This window comes from Papaver somniferum, chromosome 6 (genome assembly GCF_003573695.1).
Source record: "Papaver somniferum cultivar HN1 chromosome 6, ASM357369v1, whole genome shotgun sequence".
Classification (NCBI taxonomy): Eukaryota; Viridiplantae; Streptophyta; class Magnoliopsida; order Ranunculales; family Papaveraceae; genus Papaver; species Papaver somniferum.
The window spans coordinates 21,115,038-21,136,047 of record NC_039363.1 but is presented as its reverse complement, the minus strand read 5'-3'; the positions used below and the strand labels follow the sequence as shown (position 1 = coordinate 21,136,047).

Here is a 21,010-nt window from a genome sequence, read left to right as displayed (position 1 = left end):
TGAAGATCACGAAAATCTCTATAAGATACCCAGCAAACAGCATGAAAAATAATTTCCTTTCGAGCAACAGAGGATAATTCCTTCAAGAGTTCTTTTCGTCCTATCAGTTCGAGAACTCCTTCACATAAGCTACTAGCCCTTATTTCAGTAAGAGAGGGCATGATCTGATATGAGCACAAATCAGAACAGATTTCGAGTCTTCCTTTGTTAGAGGAATCTAATACACTTTCCACTTCCTGGATACAATATTCTCCCACAAATTCGCTGTAAGACCTTTTATTATCAGTGAAAAGAATTATATGAATTTTTCTAGTTAGCAGATCATGAAATCTACATGAATATATCAAATCAGATATAGCATTCTTTAAATCATTCATTGTTGTAAACCATAAAGGTATCGAATGAGAATAGGGTCTTTATAAGATACTATCACTTATTAAAAAGGAAACCTTTATATACAAAGATTTTCGGTAATCTTTCTCAAAAGGAAATAATAAAAAATACCCATTTTTAAACAAATTTCGATAACACATGAGTGCTTGGGTACAGTGAAATTTGTTATTATGCAACAGTGCATCATTTTTGACTGTTCTTTCTCTTCCATTTCTTGAGATATGCTATGTCGTCATAATCTAAGAATGGTTCAAAGACTGATTCTTTTAAAGGATGAGAGACAAATCTTACCCGTTTAAACTCATTTTTCTTATGCTCCTTTTTAAATGATTTTGGTGTATACTGAGTAGACCAAGAATCAACATAATAGTCCTTCGCTCTGTTTGATAAGAGATGAGGATCAAAGTTTATTTTTCCCAATTCCTTTAAGACAAACCGAAGAGCATTTTGCATCTTACGAATCTTGCATGATTTCTGAACATGATTTTTACTACCACAAGAATAACAACATTTGATATTATGAGAATTGTAATGTTTGTAGTTACCTGTTTGTGCAAGATCGTTGAAAGTTCCTTTATATTTCTTTGCTCTCCTTAGCTTTGATCTCTTTTCTTCTTCATCAACTGTTTGTTTTTCCCTGCATATTTCTGAACAGCTGTGTTGAGTATTTTCTTTTGGAGACTCCTCTGTTTGAGTACATGCAGATTTGACAAACTTGGTTTCTTTGTTAGAAACTGTATTATTATTTCCTTCAAATCCTAAACCACGTGTGTCTCCATGGTTTCTTCCTGACTCCAATTAAGAAGATAAGTTGTTTGAACTCGCATTCATTTTTCTCAACATAGAGATTTCCTCGTTTAGTGAATTGTTTTCATTGAGAGTAGTGCTGAGATATTCCTCTAAACAACTTATGTTAAAAAGAAGATTTTCTTCCTTTTCCTTGAAGCACCCTTGTTGAGAGTTCAATTTTATTTTAGAGTCATCAAGCTCTTTCTCCAAAAGGCAGATATTTTCTTGAGATCTTTCCAGATGTTTTTCACAAGTCTCTACATGATGACCTTCAGTATTCATCCTTTTTTCGTAGTCACAAACTTGTTGTGTGAATTCTTCTTTTAGTGATCATGCTCTTCATAAAGATTTTCAAACTTCAATGTTAAATATCGTTCTCTTTCAAGAGTCAAGAGAAGTTCATTTGAGCAGAAAATAAATTATTTACTCAATTCCTTTAGTTCAAAAGTTTTCGCACTTGATCTTTCATCAGAGATCTCAAGAATAGAACTCAAAAATGCCTCGTTAGAGGTCTCATCATTTGAATAATCTGAGACCGAAGGACATTCTCCCTTAGAGCACATATCTTGTGATACGTTAAATGAGCCTTTCTTTAGTTTTCGCTCTCGCTTAACTTTTCCTTGGCCCATATCTTATAGGTTAGATCGCACCAAACACAGATTATTAGATCTTTTCGTATTTGACTGCTCTGATACCAATCGAAAAGGCGAGGGCACTCAAATATACCTCAAGCTTAAACTTTTCCTACCTATAAGTCCTTTCTCCGAAAGTGATTTTCTATGGACTAAGTCCAGAGAATACTACTAATCGGTTCACACTTCGTGTGATCGTCTATGGATACGAGATCGAGACAATACAACAACGAAGTATGTTTACTTGATACAAAGGTTCGGACTTAACCAAACACAATAGGATTGCTTATCAAGTAAGTAGGAATTAAAGTTTGTGTAATTTACTTTATTATAATAAAATAATTATAATGCGGAAATATAAAGTAAATGACACATCAAGGTTTTGTTAACGAGGAAACCGCAAATGCAGAAAAACCCCGGGACCTTGTCCAGAATTGAACTCTCAGGATTAAGACGCTACACAAAATTACACCAACTTCGTATAGTTGAGACCAAGCAACTGAACCTATAGTTCACCTAGTTCCGTCTGTATTCCCACGCCTCCAACTTATAAATAAGTCACGTACTTGGATCAATTTCTTTGGTTCGTATTCCAAACAGTAAAGGAACAACAAATCTGTTTGGTATCAACTCTCTTCAACCAAGTGATATGAGTTGGACAAAGGCTCTTCCGTTTATCTTAACATAAACTCCTTCGTCAGGTCCTTGGATCTATCTTATGTTCAATTACCGAAGTAATCGTTTAAGATTAAGCCAAAAACACCTTTAATCCAAAGAATTTTATTAATGCCGATCTACTCATTTAATCAATCCAATCTACCACAAGGATAAACCGATTATTAATTGGATCCTCTTTTAACAAAACAAGTATTGTGCACACCAAATATTATGAATTCACAAATCAAAAATCTTCAATATCTTCTTCGTCTTCAAACCTTCTTAGATCTTCAATATAAACCTGCACACAATCACTTGAATCTCTTGTGATCAATCACGCACAGAATTGAGTCTGTTAATAATGGATTATCATAAGATCGTCTTTAGCACTAACAACAGTCTAAAGATCCCTGTCGAAAATCAGATCTAGTTTGAGTGAATCTTATATCAGAAGAGAAGATTCTCAAGCATAAACAAACTAGGTGCAATCAAATTTCAACCACCGTTAGTCAATCAAATCAATCGAAAACAAAAGATAAACCGCAATTATCTAGTTTACCACCAACGGTACACGCTAGAGCTTCTCAATCCCAAAGAATACTTTAAACTGAGCAGCCGTAAGAGATTTCTCCTAATTAGGTTACCCTCCTCTCTGAATAGGCGGCTACACCAGTAACAACAAAAGAGGAAGTCTGTTGCTACGAAAGATTAGTTTGCTAGAAAGGCAAACTTCAAGTACTTATAGACAAGGAAGTTTGGACACCAAGGAATTTCCAAAACCGAAAATATTCTCAAGATATTCATTAAAGCACAAATTCGGTTTCCATAATTCCTGGAAATGCTCTGTCCAAAAATAATGATCGAAATCTCTCGGAAAATCTAATTAGTAAATGCACATTACTAATTCTTGTATTTCCCTACAAAATGAAATTAATAACCTTAATTAAAAGATTTTTAACTTACTTATGTTTCGATCATGGGATTTTCTTCCTTTAGCTATTAAGGAATAACTTTGAACAATTAAAGAAATAAACATTCACAACATCTGTTCAAAGTATGTCGACATCCTTACTTTGTAAGTTTTCTTTCACACATACAACCTTGAAACCGATTTTCCACACTTCCAAACAAGTTTCAAATTGGTTCATCTGACTTTCAAGAACTATGTGATTGATCAAACAAACATTCAATCACAATCATGGGTTTAGCGGTTCTACCAAAACAAGTTTCGGTTCTACCTCCATGTGAGTATTGTGCATAGCCACACTAGCTTTCCAAAATTCGGTTGACTAGGTACTAGGATTGGTTCCCCATATATTTTGGTATCTAACTTATATGTGTTGCGCATGTCCATAGGATCGGTTCTCCTTTGCCTAAAAAATTGTTGCACATGTTTATAGGATCGATTCCCCTTTATGCTATAAACCTTGCTGCACCTCATACAAGGATCGCTCCCCTTTGTAATGTACTCCACATCCTACTAGGATCGGTTCACCTTTCCCAAATTTGGTCAGACAAAACACAAACCCGATCATACCATCTCAGATGATTACTTAAGATCGGTTTCACTAATAAAAGTCATACCAATACATAAGTCAGGCCTTTATGAATAGTTCTACCAAGAACACAAACAAGTTGTGAGCAGTTATACTCAATCACACATATTGGTTGTTCATAAGATAAGCAATGAATAACAAAACCAATAACACCTAGCAATTTTCTTTTCGGTTCACAAACAAGTTTATGAACTTACTTCCTTGTAACACATGTAAAACATTGTTCCCTAGGATGAAATCGTCACCTCATAGCCATACATAATCACAATAGCATTCGAATGATTATGGCGATGTCTTATCTACAAAGTTTAATGGTTAAGCAATAAACCTCGTATTGTATTCCTTAATACTATGTCTATCTAGAGTTCAAATATGCTTCGCAGTTTTGTTTTTAATATGCACGACTTGAAAGATACGTTAGGGAATGAAAAAGTTCAAGTCAAATATCACTAACCTCAAGTGGAAGGATGATTGTTGTCGTTGTAGCTCCTTGCTTCTTCACATCTTCAAGACTTCGCAATACTTGTAATGTATCATATCCTAATACTTTCAAGCTAACATATACGAAGTTGATTCTAGTACATAATCAAGAGACTCTTAACATGAGTTTTGATTCACTAAAATATGACAACCAAACTTGACATACAAAAATGCTTGGTGGGTTCAACCGAGCTATGCTCCAAAGAAATATCCTCTAAATGTTTTTTCTATTTGATGTCGGTTTGATTCACTTCTTCATTCTGGTTTGAATTTTATCCATAGATGTCGTTAATGCCATTAATAGGTGAAACTCAATTTTTTAAACGGAGATTTTCTGTTATCTCTGTTCATGTGTTTCTAATTGTTGTTGTTGTTGAGTGTCTTTTGATTGAACATACTTATGTTCATAACTTGTAGTTGTAAATCTTCCCATGGGAATACATCTGTAACTCCTATGGTCTTGTAAAAAACTGATCCAATGAAGTCCTACTGATGAGTTTTATACTGGGAACAGACAGGAGCAGGGAAGACATAGCATGGAGGTAAAGTGATCAAATTCTGATTATGGATATCAGTTTAATTTGATATGTTTTATCGATTAAAATTGATACTAAGAATGAGGTTACTCCTTTTACAGGGAAATGGCATTATAAAATATCTTGGATAGGAGAAAGAGCTACTTCCACGAGTCGTGGATGGACTTTTCGAGTGTCTTAAATCGCTTGATGAAATGAGCAAGTGCACAATCAAGTTGTCAATGGTAAGTATATAATGCAATCACTACAGAACTGTGTAGTTTCACCGTGTATATGTTCATTCAGTTGTTAATAGGAACACCAAGTTTAATTTTATGCACTCAATTGACAAGTTGTTTTCTTTTTCTTTAGTTTCGGGCGTACTTTGTTGTTCTTAACAAAGCACCAAGTGCCGAAGATAAAATACCAAGTTTGCCGGAAGTGGTTGGAATTTTAACAGTTGGGGTGGAAAGTCTTTAGATTTTTTTCGTTTCATTTTTGAAGCTGATTTTCTTATAACTGCTTTCATGGGATGTTTTTAGATTAATTTCATGACCATTTTGGCTTGCTTGGCTTGGAACTTTTTTATGAAATTTCAAATTTTATTGTCTAGTGTTATATTTTTTTGGATATTGAGCCTGGAGTATGCTTTCCTTGATTGAATATTGAGCATGGAATATACTTTTATTTTTGAATATTGCAACTTTATTTGTTTATGGAAAAAATCTCTGGATTTTAATTTTTATGGGATCAACTATTGTTGTTGATTCCATAAATGGAATCAAATCCTGTTGTTGACAGCATCTCCTTGAATTAGTATAGTCATGTTTGTAGTTTAAGTTATTAAGGGCTTTCCTTGATTGAACATTGAGCATGGAATATACTTTTATCATTAAATATTGTTACTATTTATTTATGGGAAAAAGATTCCTGAATTTAAGTTTTTATGGGATCAATTCCTGTTGTTAATCCAATTTATGGGATCAACTCCCGTTGTTGATCCAATTTATGGGATCAACTCCTGTTTTTGACAACATTTCCCTGGATTAGTATAGTAATGTTTGTAATCTAAATTGTGCTTGTTAAGAAAGATCAGCCTAATTTCTTGCTACTTTCAGTATGAGTACCTAAAATGCTAACTTCTATTTATCGGTGATTCTTTCTTATATCAATTTGTTTGTATTTTTAATGCAGTGGAGTCATTCCGGAGAGAATTTTTTGAGTTTACTTTTAAATGTTATAGAATGGCTAAATATTATTGTGCTGATTCATGAACAATGAACTAAATTGATACCCAATCCACGGTGACTGATCATATGATTGTATAGGAATCATGTTTTCTTTTGTCTCGAGTTATGGAACATTTAATATGCATTCCATTACTTTATAACTATCCTATTATTTTTAGCTTCACACTATACAGTCATTTTGTTATGTTGTTTTCATACACCAACTCTATTTTGTAGCTCCGATTCTGGTTTTTCAGATTCCACAGTGAATAAATCTCCCATGAGGGGGCGCAGCCCCCTCGTGAAGTGCGTCACTAGTTCTTTTTCATGGTGCTCTCATTTAGTCTAGGTTATTACAATTTGATTTTGTATTTTTGTTGTTTAAATTGGGCTTCTTGAGACCATAATATCTAACCAGCATGTTTCTTTATTACATAGTTGGGGTCAACTTTGGTTGTTGACATCAGTATTTGGGGTTAATTTTGGTTGTTGACACAATAATCAGGAAGCATCACATCTTTTGTATTCTGATTTTGGCGTCAACTTTGCTTGTTGACATCTGTTTCGAGTTATGCACTCTATCACTGTAATCTGTAATGTACATTTTTTTAACCTCCCCTTTTGGTTTTTGCAGGCCAAAAGTGGTTTTTGTGTTGTCTTTGTTTTGTAACCTCAGCTCTAATGAATTCTTGTGCACCAACATTTTCACGAGCAATCTATGATGTATAACTTCTTACGAAGAATGTAGTTTTGAATTATTTTTATGAACTTGTGATGTTTCTTTTCTCAACATCCTCTTTGCATGTTTTTATGGTTGTGGACACGATACTCTGGCAAAAGGATGTTCCCAGATTTCACGAACGTCGATTGTTGATATTAATATGGGGTATCAACTTCCATTGTTGACACTAGATATTTTGTTGTTAAATTTGGATGGGATCAACTTTCATTGTTGACACGATACTCTGGAAACAGATGTTACTGAATTTCAGACTAAGTGTCAAATTCGATTGTTGGCATTAATTTTTGGGATCAACTTCTGTTGTTGTCATCAATTTGTGGATCAACTTATGTTGTTGACACGAGTTGCTGGCGTCAACACTGGTTGTTGATAACTTCAGTGAGATGTTCCTGAAACTTAGACTGAAGTGTCAACTTCGATTGTGGACATCAATTTTTGGGATATCTATAGAGATCTCATATTGTATAAAACCTTCTTGGTGTCTTGGGTTATGGATACCAAGAAAAGATGATTTTTGGGATCAACTTTTGTTGTTGATACAATTTGTGGATCAACTTTGGTTTGATCACTTCAGTTTTAGATGCCAACTTGGGTTATTGACTTCAAATTTTGGAGATTCCTGGATTTCGCATCAACTTGGCTTATTGACACAATTTAAAAAAAGAAATCACATAGATTCATTTGCATCTTTAAGCCATTTTCCATAATTTTTATACTTGTAGCGCATTCTGTAGCAACATTTCATTTATAACAATAGAGTATTTTTTACAACCTAATTCATTTCATATAACTCAAAAGTGATCCGTCTTTTAAACTTATTGTTAATAATTTACAAACTTCCCATGATGTACATATATACAAGCTCAAGAATTCACCAACCAGCAGTGCCTTTACGAATTAATAATCTCTGACAGAGAAGTTCCCCTAAACCAAAAGTACCTGCAAGATACTTAAATATTATATTGGATATTCAAACATGAGTAAATGGATGGACTTAATTAATAATAGCACAATCAGAATTATTGGTTCATATTTTGAGCTAAAGTATTTTTTAATCCAATACAAATGTACTTACTTGGCCGACGTATATGCCATAAAATAAATCATGGTGGCTATGAGATTCTAAAGATACACATGCTAAGATCGAACTGACAGTGATGAGCCAGCAGAAACCAGCTCCAATTTAATTTCTACTCAAAATATTGGTTCTCCACAACTTGGACAAGCCTTGATTGTCCTAACCGTACTCGACATAGCTTTTATAAATCAAGCTAGCTTAGGCACGTACAAAATTAGAACCAGACTCATGATTTATGTATGTTGTTCAGAAATTGTAATACTCGAGATAAACCCAATTACAAAAACATGCTTTATGGTGCTCCACCAACTAAACCGAACTTCTAATGGACACAATACTAATTGAATCTGAAATGTACATTCACAAGGAGTGGCCAGTTAATGTTGTCTGTTGTTAACAACAACTAACTAAAAGCATTATTATTGAAAAGACAAAAACAAACAAAAATGCAGAACAAAAATGGTTTTCGAACACATAACTGTTGCCATATCAAGATAGATTTGAGTAAATTAAACATTTAGATTTACATTAGCTATTCTCAATGACTTTTGGTTTCGGTTTGTACGTCGGGAAAGTTGATTGTCTACCACAAACCATTATTGATCACCTTGAGTAAAGGTTTCATAATTACAACAAAATATAGTTAATTATCAAGTTCGTAACAAGACAGTAAATACCAAGGCAATACTTGTGATTTTAAACCCAGTTTTTAAGAGCTCCATAGAGATCAAAACGGTGTCTGTTAATTTTTTAGGATGTCTTCTCTAACTCGGGGAAGCAACACAGAAAAGTAGAATCATCTTCTCTTTTGAGCGACGATTACATGCGCCTGTAAAAGTGAAACAAAACATTATTAAAAATGAGAAACAAAATCAGTTCCAAATCGAAAAATAAATCTAAATTCAATACCAAATTGAGATTAATTTAACTAAATCTCATGGTTTTAGCTTCCATTTTTTCGTTGTTTATGATGACAATAATCGAACCTTCGAAATAAATTTGAAACCCTAGTTTTCTGAAGAAAAAACTTCATTTCATCTTTGAGTTCTGTATTTATTTGAAGTTCCTGATATTATTAGAGTGTACGATAAGATTTTCGCCTAAATCATTTACGATTTGGTTTCCTGGATTTTTCAGTTGAAAAGAGAGAGAGAGAGAAAGAAAGAGAGTGTGTGTGTGAGGAGAACGCGTCTGAAAAACAAACGTGTGGGTGGAACAGTCTTATATAAAAGGGTTTTTTAATAATATAATATTTCAGGATTTTTCTTAAATATATCTGGGACGGATATAATTATTTTGCTAAAGGGTATATTTGTAGGGTGTCAAAATTAGGGGTATATAATTAATGTACCCAACACAACGCGGTGGTACCAAAATACATCACCAACCTTTTCTTAGACAATATGTGTGGACAAACTCAATACAACTCCGAGAGTTAAACTCAATCAAGGAATAATATATCGAGTTATATTTCTCTCTCCTGCAATTAGAACGTTTACAGAATCAAATTCCTAAACCTAATTACAAATAGATTACTTGGACGGTACCAAAGACCAATGTCCAAGAATCAATCGAGTCGTATCCAACAAACTAGGTCGGATGTATCTACTATGATTGATTAACACAAAAGCTGTGATATTTTAATTATAAAGATAAACAATATAATGCGGAAAAAGAAATAACACAGACACCAAAATTTTTGTTGACGAGGAAACGATAAATGCAAAAAAAACGAGACCTAGTCCAGATTGAACACCAAACTGTATTAAGCCGCTACAGACACTAGCCTACTATTAACTAACTTCATACTAGAATGTAGTTGAGCCTTAATCGAGTCTCCCACTGATTAAGGTACAGTCGCACTTCTTACGCCTCTTGAATCCCAGCAGGACTCTGTGCAATTGATTTCCTTAGCTAATGTCACACCACCTAAGAGTTGCTTCAACTCAATTGAAGACTTTAAACCAAATATTCCTCCAACGGATTAAGCCTATATATGACTTCCTTTTACAATCAAAAATTTTGATCAAAGGTGGTGGAAATCGATAGAAATAGACAAAGTCTAGCTAACCTCAAAATCTGGACTTATGCAAACCGAAGTGCAGCCTAGATTATTATTCACCTCATAAGTATAAAACTTGTGGAATCAAAAAAGTTTGAGACGAAAATAACTTGGTGATTTCTATCTATCTTGATCGAGTGAGCAGCTCGACAATCGATCAAGATTAGGATACTCGAGTTATCAATAAAATATAACTGGACCTGGCTTCACGAATCCCTATGAAGTCTTTGTAGTCGCTAAACCCTAAAAGGGTTAGGAAGAGGACGAATCTAGTTACAACTAGGACACACCGAAACGTAGTATCGGGATTCAAAAATCCCAGTTGCTTGAAGTTCCCTTTATAGGCATTCAAAGCATAGTTTGCTTTAGGTTTAAGCTAAGACAGCTTTGGAAGCAAGCAATCAATATCCGTCGCTAGATTAATCTTTATATCTGATTTATATAAATAAGATATACACTCTAATTAGGTGAAACCGTAACAGAACCGTGTACAAAGACTATGTTCAAAGTGGTTAGTCGAAACTAGCCGATTTCAACTTAAAAGCTTAATATTCAATTTCACGAACACTTATGATATTAACCTTGAGTCACAATCATGTGATCAAATAAGTCTAGTGTTTTTAGAAAATTCATCAAATGCTAATTATCTCGTATAAATAATTTAATCGCACTTCAAAATAATCGACATGGTTAGTAGGTGTACAAAGTACAAATCCTATAGACGTTCGTGAGTCGATTCAGTCACCGTACGTGTATCGGTTTGTAAACTAACGATCCTAACCAAGTTTCGGAGTTAACAAAACTATTTAAGTATACGTACCGGTATGGATACCTTAAGACTATGACCGGTTCCGGAGTCCATAAAACTATTTTGGTACGTGTACCGGTTTGGATACACAACCGAGTTCGGGAACACATAACTATTTTGGTATGTGTACCGGTTTTGATACTAACCCGGTTCTGTGAATAAAGTTCTTAAATGGATTGCATACGAGTATGCGTACTGATCAGGTTCACAATTTCAACTGATTTTTACATGGTGTGCATAAGAATACGCGTACCACAAATCTGCAAGTCGATATATACCTACTCCGCTACGTGTATGAATACATGTAATAAGGCTTCAGACTTATAAGAGTTTTCCCAGTTTGTAAGACTGGTAACATTATCTTGTATCTGAATCTATAGTAGTTCTATATTTCCCTCTAAATAGATCCGAAACATTCTCGAATAGCATCAATGACACATATCGCTGTTCCAGGCAATTTTCAAACAATAAAACTTGATATATGATTTTGATTTCGAACAATAAATTGTCCTTAACCGAAATTCATCAAGTATGAAAAAATGTTCATTAAGCTTAATCATTATATTTCGAGAACTAATTATCAAGATAAACTTGACTCGAAATTATTGTATATGCATAATAGTCTAATTAGTTATGCGACATCGTCTCAATGATAGAAAAGTGAATATAACTTGAGAAATAGGTGGTTCAGTCTTCACTTACCTTTTGTTGATGAAGTTTTCCAAAAGCTTCAGTTGATCTTCTCCTTCAAACGGTAGAATGGAATTATGACTGCCGTGATCCACTGTTTCTCAACTACATTTCTATCCTAGTCCGAGACTTAACTAATTGTAGATTAGAAATCAAGATATAGTTTTGACAACCAAATTTGACCACAAGCTTGAGATAGAAACACTTGTGAGTTCGACCGAGTAATGCTCTAACATAAATAAAAATAGATAATGAAATTGTTGAGTCTCTACGATCCAAAGAAATTTGGATTGTTGATGATTGCCAGCTATATCTCAGACTTATTGAAGATCCTACAATAAAAATAAGTCGCAAAATTGCTGAGTTTGTTGATCTTGAAAAACAAATCTGTGATTTGACTCTAGAAATTGAACTGTACGAACTAAAGGAAGAAGAGTCTCTGAAAAAGACTTGTAAGGTTCTTAGTGATAGTCAACAGTTAGAAGATGAAGTGGATAAATTTCTTACGAAAATTAATCAAATCAAACAAGCTCCTAAAAAACCAACATCTGAAAGAAGTCAGTTTCTTCATGATTATTGCATGAATTTCTCTTTCAGAACATAGTTTTTGAGTCTAGTATATCTGATTCTCTCTCAGAAGATATCAACTCTCATATCAGTACAGCCTTCTGTAAAAACAATAACTTGTTAAATACAGAAATGGTGAATAGAGATCTGATTTTTCTAGTGTGGTGGAGGCTTTAATAACTCTTCTTTACTGTGGTTTGCTATTCTACGGTGGTTACAAGTGAGTATACATTATGATAACATTCGGTTTTAACATACTTTTAGGGAAGCGAACTTTGCAGTTGACTCTATGGATAAGAGGGGGTGTTTTCTTCCAAATGGAGAAGAGGTGCATTATGATGGCTGACTTATTTTTTTAACCTATGTAGAATTTGCGGATGTTGCTTATTATAGATTCAGTTAGTTTAAAAGTTTTTGGGTTTTTTGACCTCTTTTCTTGTAAACCTTTTGTAAATTCTGTTATCCATTAATACAATTTTGGACTTACCAAAAAAAAAGGTGAATAGAGAAAACAAACTGACTGAATCTGGTGATTATAAATTACTTCGTATATTCTCAAAATATCTTGTATATTCATCATTTTTGACTCATCCCAAAAAGGTTCAACTGGATTTTAAATATGGTATCATTCCATACTACACATATTTAAATTGTGTAACAATTACTCCACTTCAAGAATGGGCTCCGAATCCATGAACTAGATACAGAACCGATTTAGATCAATTCCGTCCAGAACAGAAGAAAAACTCGGTGATAAAAACAACGAATAGAATTTCGTTTCATATTTTTTTTGTTGCAAACCGCTTGAAAGAGAAAGAAAACTCTCTCTCACAAAATCTGAGTTCGATCGTACTTTTGATCATCTTTTCTTCTCAACATCTAATCTTGACTCTATTTCAATCAAGAAGCAAAGGGTACTCATTGATTTCTTCCAAATCTCTTCAAAGAAGGATATTCGAAACCCAACAGGTGCTTTCGGTTGTAAGTTCTTCCTACTCTTTTTCGATTTTGTGGGTTCTTATAGAAATCTTAGTAACATGCATAATAGGAATTTTGTTGCGGGAGAAGGTTCTTAGTACTGCCCTTTTACGAAATTCCGAAGTTTGACTTTTTTGTTTTATTCCTTTGCTAATATCCGTTGATAATTTTCCATCTTTTGAAGGGAGGTTTCTCTTCCTTATTCAATATCATCTAACCTTTCTAGCATCATGTCAGTCGTGAGATTCTTCTCCCAAGTCTTTGTCTTCGTTGTTGGAAAGATTATCTCCGTTGGTATGACCGCTTCTGCTCCATAAGTGATCAAGAATAGAGATTTACATGTTATTGACCATCTGGTGGTTCGATATGCCCATAATGTATTATGTAGCTGCTCACACCTTCGATTTTTGTGTTCATCCAACGTGTGACAGCCCGGATTTTCGGACTTCCAGTGGATACAGATTCCACCTTGGTGGGTCAGGTCCGATCCGGCTAGCAAGTCCAAATTTCTGGACCGCCACTCGTGTAGGACCAGATTTTTTGGTCCAAAAGATTTTAATAAAATACAAAACTCAACTCAAATGAAATTTATTAAACGACTTTTTTTTTTTGCTTAGTAATATAAATTTTATTAAACAAAAATGTTAAACAATTACAACTAGAGCCCATTATGCTTAATGGGCTATTTTTATACTTAAACTGATTATATTCCTTCCTTACATAAAAAAATGAATAAAACTAGTTTTTAGCTAGATCTATAATGAGACTGAAATTCAACTTCCATACTGTGCAAAAATGGAGGTCTCTCTGTGAAGAGCAGAGAAGTTTACTTCTCTGTAACTGTGAATAAAACTCCATGATAACAAAACTTCAATAATTCTGTTCCACCTTGTGATTGAAAACCATGGAATATGCCCTGATGAAAATGTTGTAATAACTGCTTTTGAGTCTATTCTAAATATAACCTCCAGTTTGTCATTCTTGATAGCCCATTCTCCAGCACACAACAACGCCATCACTTCTGCAAAGTAGTTTGTAGCTACTCCTAAGCCTCTTGCCGTAGCAACAGTGCAGTCACCATTTGAAGATCTAAACGAAATATAATACTACTTTTAAAATTACAAAACTGTAAAATAATAATTACAAAATCAGAGTATATTAAAACAAACCAACACTCTGGTTTAATTCAAAATGCGTCAATCCCAAATCCCCATGATAAATAATGATTTCTTTTAGAGCTAGCGTTTCTTCATTCTCTGTGGAAAAGGTAGGAAATGGGGTGAGAAAACCACATCCCAGTAGGAAGTTTCCAATAATAATAGAGTGCATCGAAAATCAAACACATGCAACCGATACTATAATTAAAACCATTCACAAAAATTCTCAATAATACTTACACCATTTTAACCATAAATATTTGATACTTTCTTACTCAAATCTTCAACCTTAAATCTAGATCCTTAATCTAGTTCTCAGATTTATTCCGGTAAACAAACCACTATTATTCCCCGAACAGTCTTCTTTTTCTTTCTTCAAATGATTCTTAATCTGGTTGTCAGAGTTATTCCGATAAACAAGCCATTATTGTTCCTCGAACAGTCTTCCCAGGGTTTCCACCAGTGGTGGGATGCCATAAAGTCCTGACATTTCAGCAGCAGGCGGATACATATTTTTCTATAACTCATTTTAAATCAGTGTATTTAATCCTACACGCATCAAACCATGTTTAGAATCCCAAAAACTTAATCGAAGTAACATCCATTCACTAATACATTATTCACTTTCACAAACCTAAAATCAATTTCATTCACTAATATAATGCACCAAAGTGACTTTCACAAAATACAAATCAATAATTATGCATTAATATACTTTTATAATAATAGAGAAACAAAATACTACCTACATCAAATGTTAAAATAAAAATCTAGAATAGTAAATAAACGAATAATAATTAATATATAATATTTCAGAAATAAATCAATTCACACAAAAACAACATAATAAGTTTAAAAAAAATAATCAAGATTACTATGTAAAACCAATCAATGTGATTTTAATGCTAAAATAGGTTTTGGTTTTGATATTAGGTAGAAACCCCCTACCTCAAATAGCTTTCCAAAAGAACGCGCAATTGGGGGATATGGAAACTAATTGGGGGATATAGAAACATGACAAAATAGGGATCCAAATATCAAATCTGGGTCACCCCTTATGTAAGTATTTTTTTAATTCCTAATCTAGCCCTCACTAATCAGGTTTAGTGGTTAATAATAATTATTAAAATCTTAAGTATTTGGGGGATATATTAGTGTGTATTTTTATTTGAATTTGTGTGAGGGAGGTGAGAGTAGAAGGAGGGAAAATATTTTTGAGTGGAATTTTTTTTGTGAAAATGGAAGATGATTGTGAGGAGAGAATTGCAGCTGCTGAATCTTTAGCTCAACTACAACAACAATCATATATTCAATCTTCAGTTAATGATAACAACTCACAATTTGGAGTTATATGATGAACCAACACCCTTGGATCATGATTTTCGTGAGCATGAAGTTTTTTATGAAGAACCAACCCAAGAAAGTAAACATGTTCAACATACAAGCAACCCCAACACACAGGTAATGCTTCAAAGAGGTCGAAAATTTGATTTTTTTTTTAATATTTGAAACCGCCATTTTTTCTCTGAAAAAGCTTGGTGCCGGCATACCTGTAGTATGAATACCACGCCGACACCAATAGAACCGGCACGGTATTCATACTATTTCCATGCCGCCAAAGGATATCCCCCATTTTGAAAAAATTTCCGGCGTGGTCTTCAACCAAAAAAACCATGCCGACACGCAGTTAACTTTTTACCTACCACCGAATATTCCATGGAATATTCACACCAGCATGGTTCCCTCCTAACTTTCCATGCCGGTACCACAAAAAAAACATCCAGGAGTTAAAGAATTTTGAACTTAAAACCTTACATATCTGGCTTGAAACCTTACATATCGAGCACGCCGGTACCTGATGCCGGCGTGGTATATTAATTACGGACAACGCCGGCATACATTACTGGCTTGAAACCTTACATATCGAGCCTGCCGGTACCACTAGCAAAACATCCAGAAGTAAGTCATTGTGGTACCGACGTCGTTTTAAAAGTATCAGTTATGCCGGCACCAGTTTCCGGCGTCGTAACTTGTGTAAAGAGCATGCCGGTATTACGAATTCCGACATTGATGTTCAAGAAAATACAATGACGGTACTGTTTAAAATTAGGTCCTCTTTTTCAAGTGCATTTCCGGCCGGAACATTATTCGATAATGCCGACACTTATTTACGGCTTTGGTTGTTTTGGCGGAATTGTCGTCGAGCATGCCGGAATTAGTACCCGGCATAGTACTTTAATTTTTTTTGGAACTAATTCAATTTTCTTTTCAATCATTCCTTAGATTGTGACATACATTGATCCAACAAATTCCAAACCGCTTGGTCCGGATACGTCTGAATACGATAAAATGCCTCTGGTATGTTACCAAACAATACTTTTCACCTAGTTTTTAGAACTTTATATGGGGATTGCTTGTAATGAACCTTATAATCTTCCATTGTTTTCCTTATGTAGGGAATAAAATCTCCACAGGAAGCAATTGCTTGAGCAAAAGAGACGGCTCTTAAGAACATGTGTGTTGGTGAGGAATACCCAACGTTCAGATAATCAGTTAGAGATGGTTTGCGAGAGAAGTGGGCAATACAAGAAGAAGGATATCCATAAGAGAAAGGGTTATGTATATCCAAAGAAGACTAATAGGGTATACAAGACTCGTACGAGGAAGGATAATTTCCCCTTTAAGCTTGTATTCTATTTAAGAGACAAATAAAAGGAATGGGATTGTACGGTGTGGTTTGGCCGTCATAACCACCGGGATCCGAAAGATTTTGTTGGTCACTCCCTAGTTGCGAAGCTAAAACCTCACGAATTTGAGGATGTAAAGATAATGACCAAAGCATGTATCAAACCAAGAGTGATTCTCAGAGGCTTCAAGAAAAAGGATGATCAGAACATTTCTTCTCTAAGTACAATTTATAGTGCACAAGCAACCATTAGAAGGGTGGAATGGGAAGGGATGACTGTTATGCAAGAATTTGAGAAGATAGTTTGGGATCACAACTACACGCGTATCATTAAAAGAGGACCGGACAACAAACCCCTTCAAATATTCATTGCGCATCCTTTGCTTTCACAATTGGCTCATACATGTTGTGGTGTTCTTATGATGGATTGCACCTACAAGACAAACAAATACAACATGTCGTTGTTCAACATCGGTGGGGCAAACATCGGACAAGATTTCATTTACATTGGCTTGGTGTTTAATGGGAAACGAGAGGGATTACAATTATCATTGGGCATTACGACAATTGAAATTATTGTTCCCGGAAAATCAATTTTCGAGGGTCATCATAATCGATCAAGATGATGCACTAATGAAAACTATATCCGACGTATTTCCGGATGCACAAAATTTCCTATGTACGTATCATATACGTCAAAATGTGACTAAACATTGTCATGTTTTGTTTGAACCCTTTAAGTCGGATATTAAGAAGAGAATGGTTGCTCAACTAGAGGAAGATGTTCGCAAGAAGAAACTATCACCCGAAGAAGAAGAAGATGAAAGAGGAAAGATTAAAGAGCGAGTGGACAAAGAACACGATGAAAATCATAAAAAGTGGTTGGAATTTCTAAAGGAATGGGAGAAAGTTTATTGGTCTCTTACCGAGGATATATATGAAAAGAGATTGAACATGTTTACTGCAAAATATAACGAAGCGTATCCAAGTGTCGTCTCATATTGTCGGGATAAATTGGTGGATAAGTTCAAGGAAAAATTTGTGCGTGCATGGACAAATCGGTATAGACACCACGTGAATGAAGAAACTAGTATAGCGGAGTCCGCTCATGGGAGATTTAAAGATCTCATCCAGTCCGGCCAAGGAAACGTGGTTACGGTCACCGAGGCATTTGAACAATACTTTAAGGATGATATCGATAGGATCAAAAAGGCTTTTGAGAAAATCTCGATGGAAAGGATGACATCACATTTTCGATATGGTAAATTTCTCCAAGGAATAGAATTCAACGTCTCGCAATGGGCAATAAAACATATGATTAAACAAATGGAAATGGAGATAAACTACGAAAAATCGGGTGATGTGTGTATTTGTCCCGACATATCTTCGTTGGGGCTTCCGTGTCGTTATATGATTGTGAAGTATGAATAAGTGATACCTATTGAGGTTATTAATTCGTTTTGGAAGCAACTATCTTTCGACCCTCCCTCTACGGAAGCTCCCGGACAATCACCATGGGATACAAACGAAACAAAGGAATTCTATAAAGCTTACTCACGTGGCAACTCGGCTAGCCGACAAGTATTGTTGAGCCAACTAAGGCTAATTACACGCCCATGGATAGCACAAAGTGAAGATCCAACAAAGGGAGATCCGCCCGGTAGACCACAGATTAAAATGACAAGGAGAAAACAAAGGAAAGAATTGAAAGCAATGAGTCAACGCGAATGTGAAGACGAGGCAAGTAAGAAACGATACCCAACCGGATGTGAGCTTTCGGAAGCAAGGTTCGTGGAAGCGCCGGTTCTAGAGAAAAGGGGTAGGCCGAGGAAGGAACCGCCATCAAGTCAACAACAAACGGGGAATTCCGTATCCACAACACAAGTCGATGAAGTGTCAGTTTCAAAGAAAAGGGGTAGGCCGAAGAAGTTACCGCTATCAAGTCAAGAACAAATGAAGGATTCCGTATCAACACCACAAGCCGGTGAAGTGCCGGTTCCAAAGAAAAGGGATAGGCCGACGAAGGTACCCGCATCGATTGAACAAGAACAACAAGCCGAGGAAGCGGTTTCCACGCCTAGAGTCGATGTAGGGGAGGTTACAAAGAAAAGGGGTAGGCCTAGGAAGGTACCAATAATGATTGAACAAGGAGAGCATTCCGAAGTCACACCCATAGTTGAAGGGGCGGCTTTGCATATCAAAAATGAAAGGCCGAATAAGGAACCTACAACAAGTCAAGTACATAAAGCTGAAAATTCCGAAGTCACGCCAAAGATAAGTGATAACAAAGGTAAGCGACCAATGCCTAGTCATCAAGAACACGATGGTGAAGTAGTTCCTTTTAAAAAGCGAAAGGGTAGGCCAAGGAAGTACGGACTCCCAACACATACCGAAGACATTCGAAGTGTAGAGATTGCAGAGGATGGAATGAATATAATTAAGCTGCAAATTGGTAATATGAAGATGTATAAGGATTCCAAAACAGGTAAGACTTATATACATTACCATACCAAAATAGAGGGTTATGCATACCAACTTCCCGAGTTTATTCGCGAGTATATTGTACATACGGATGATATCGATGGAGATGGAAATTGTGGCTATCATGCCGTGACCGAACAATGAGGAATCTTTGATACGGCGGTTAGTAAAGGGATGACACCATGCCGATACACTCGAAAGAGGATGGCCGAGTAACTTCTGAAAAAGAAGAGTTGTTACGAAAAATTGCTAGATGATGACGAAGGGTTTGATAGTTTGCATGCTCGGGTTTTAGGGCCAGAGCACGAGATGAAGTTCCTTCCTACTGAATATTGGATGAAAATGTCGGTTTGTGGGCATCTTAATACATTTAACTGTGTTTTTCATTATTTTTCCCCCACCAAACAAACAACTTATACGCCAAAGTGGAAAAAGTGCGAATGATCTCTTAAGAAGAGAAGAGTTGTTTTGGCGTTCGTGAACGGGAATCATTTCATTATTCTGAAGCTCAAGGAAAATTGTCCATTGCCACCAGTTTGTCCATTGACTAAAATTTGCAAGTCACCTTCCCATATACCCATGGACTGTCCTTTTATTTATTCAAAGTGTAGAAGCTGTCATGGGACACGCCGGTTTTGGAATGCAAAAATTGATGATGCTGAAAATGGAAGAATGTTTCTAAGGTGTTTGAATTACCCAAAGTCCTACGAGTTTCAATGGTTTGACAAAGCTGTTGAGCTATCAGAATCAAGAGAAAACCACAAGGGCCAATGCAAGCCTATTGATGGGTGTGATGGGTGTTGTATGAAGGGAAAGGAATATGTCGAAAGAGAAGATGAACCAATGAAGATGGTCCTTGACACCGAGATTCCAGACGATGTCTTCAAAGATATTCGCGAAAGGCTCAAAGGTTCCGCAATTGTTGAAACGGGATGGCTTACTAAATAGGAGATCATCTTAAACCAAAAGTGCTTCATTACCATGTTTTAGTATGTTTTAATTTAAAGTTTGAAATCTAATGTAATGTTTTTTTATCTAGGAATGAAATAAATAGAGCATTCGTAACCTATTTATAAAGAACACCGGCATAGTATATTTATCAAAGTCCAATGCCGGAATTATGCAAAACTATGCAAGAGTAAGAAAATAAGAATTCCAACGTAGAATCAATAATTATTTTAATGCCGGAACTACCCATAATCTACACAGAAACTTGGTAATTTTCATCCATTGTGCCCGGCATGGTTTTGGAGTAAATTGTTCCGTGCCGGTACAAATGGAGGCATATAATTTAAATTGATTTTAATGCCGGAACCAATACCGGTGGTTGTGGAACTTAAACATTTGAATGCTGGCGCTTCTCGTGTAAAGAAAACTTACAGAGACAACTTTTTACTAGAAATCTAAACATGTTCAACATAAACCAAACAACTGAATCGTGCTTAAATGTTCTTCACCAAAGTATCATAAACCAAAAGTAAACCAAACAAATAAAGAGTTCAACCAAAAA

The 21,010-nt window shown here is 35.3% G+C and overlaps 1 long non-coding RNA gene across 1 annotated transcript; it reads right to left on the bottom strand.

Moving 5' to 3' along the window:
- Positions 1–7,722: 7,722 nt before the first annotated feature.
- Positions 7,723–9,244, bottom strand: LOC113285538. The gene is made up of 3 exons (XR_003328712.1): positions 9,058–9,244; positions 8,749–8,900; positions 7,723–7,932 (listed from the first exon to the last, which is right to left on the bottom strand). It is a non-coding gene; the product is annotated as an uncharacterized LOC113285538 (long non-coding RNA).
- Between the last annotated feature and the right edge of the window lie 11,766 nt (positions 9,245–21,010).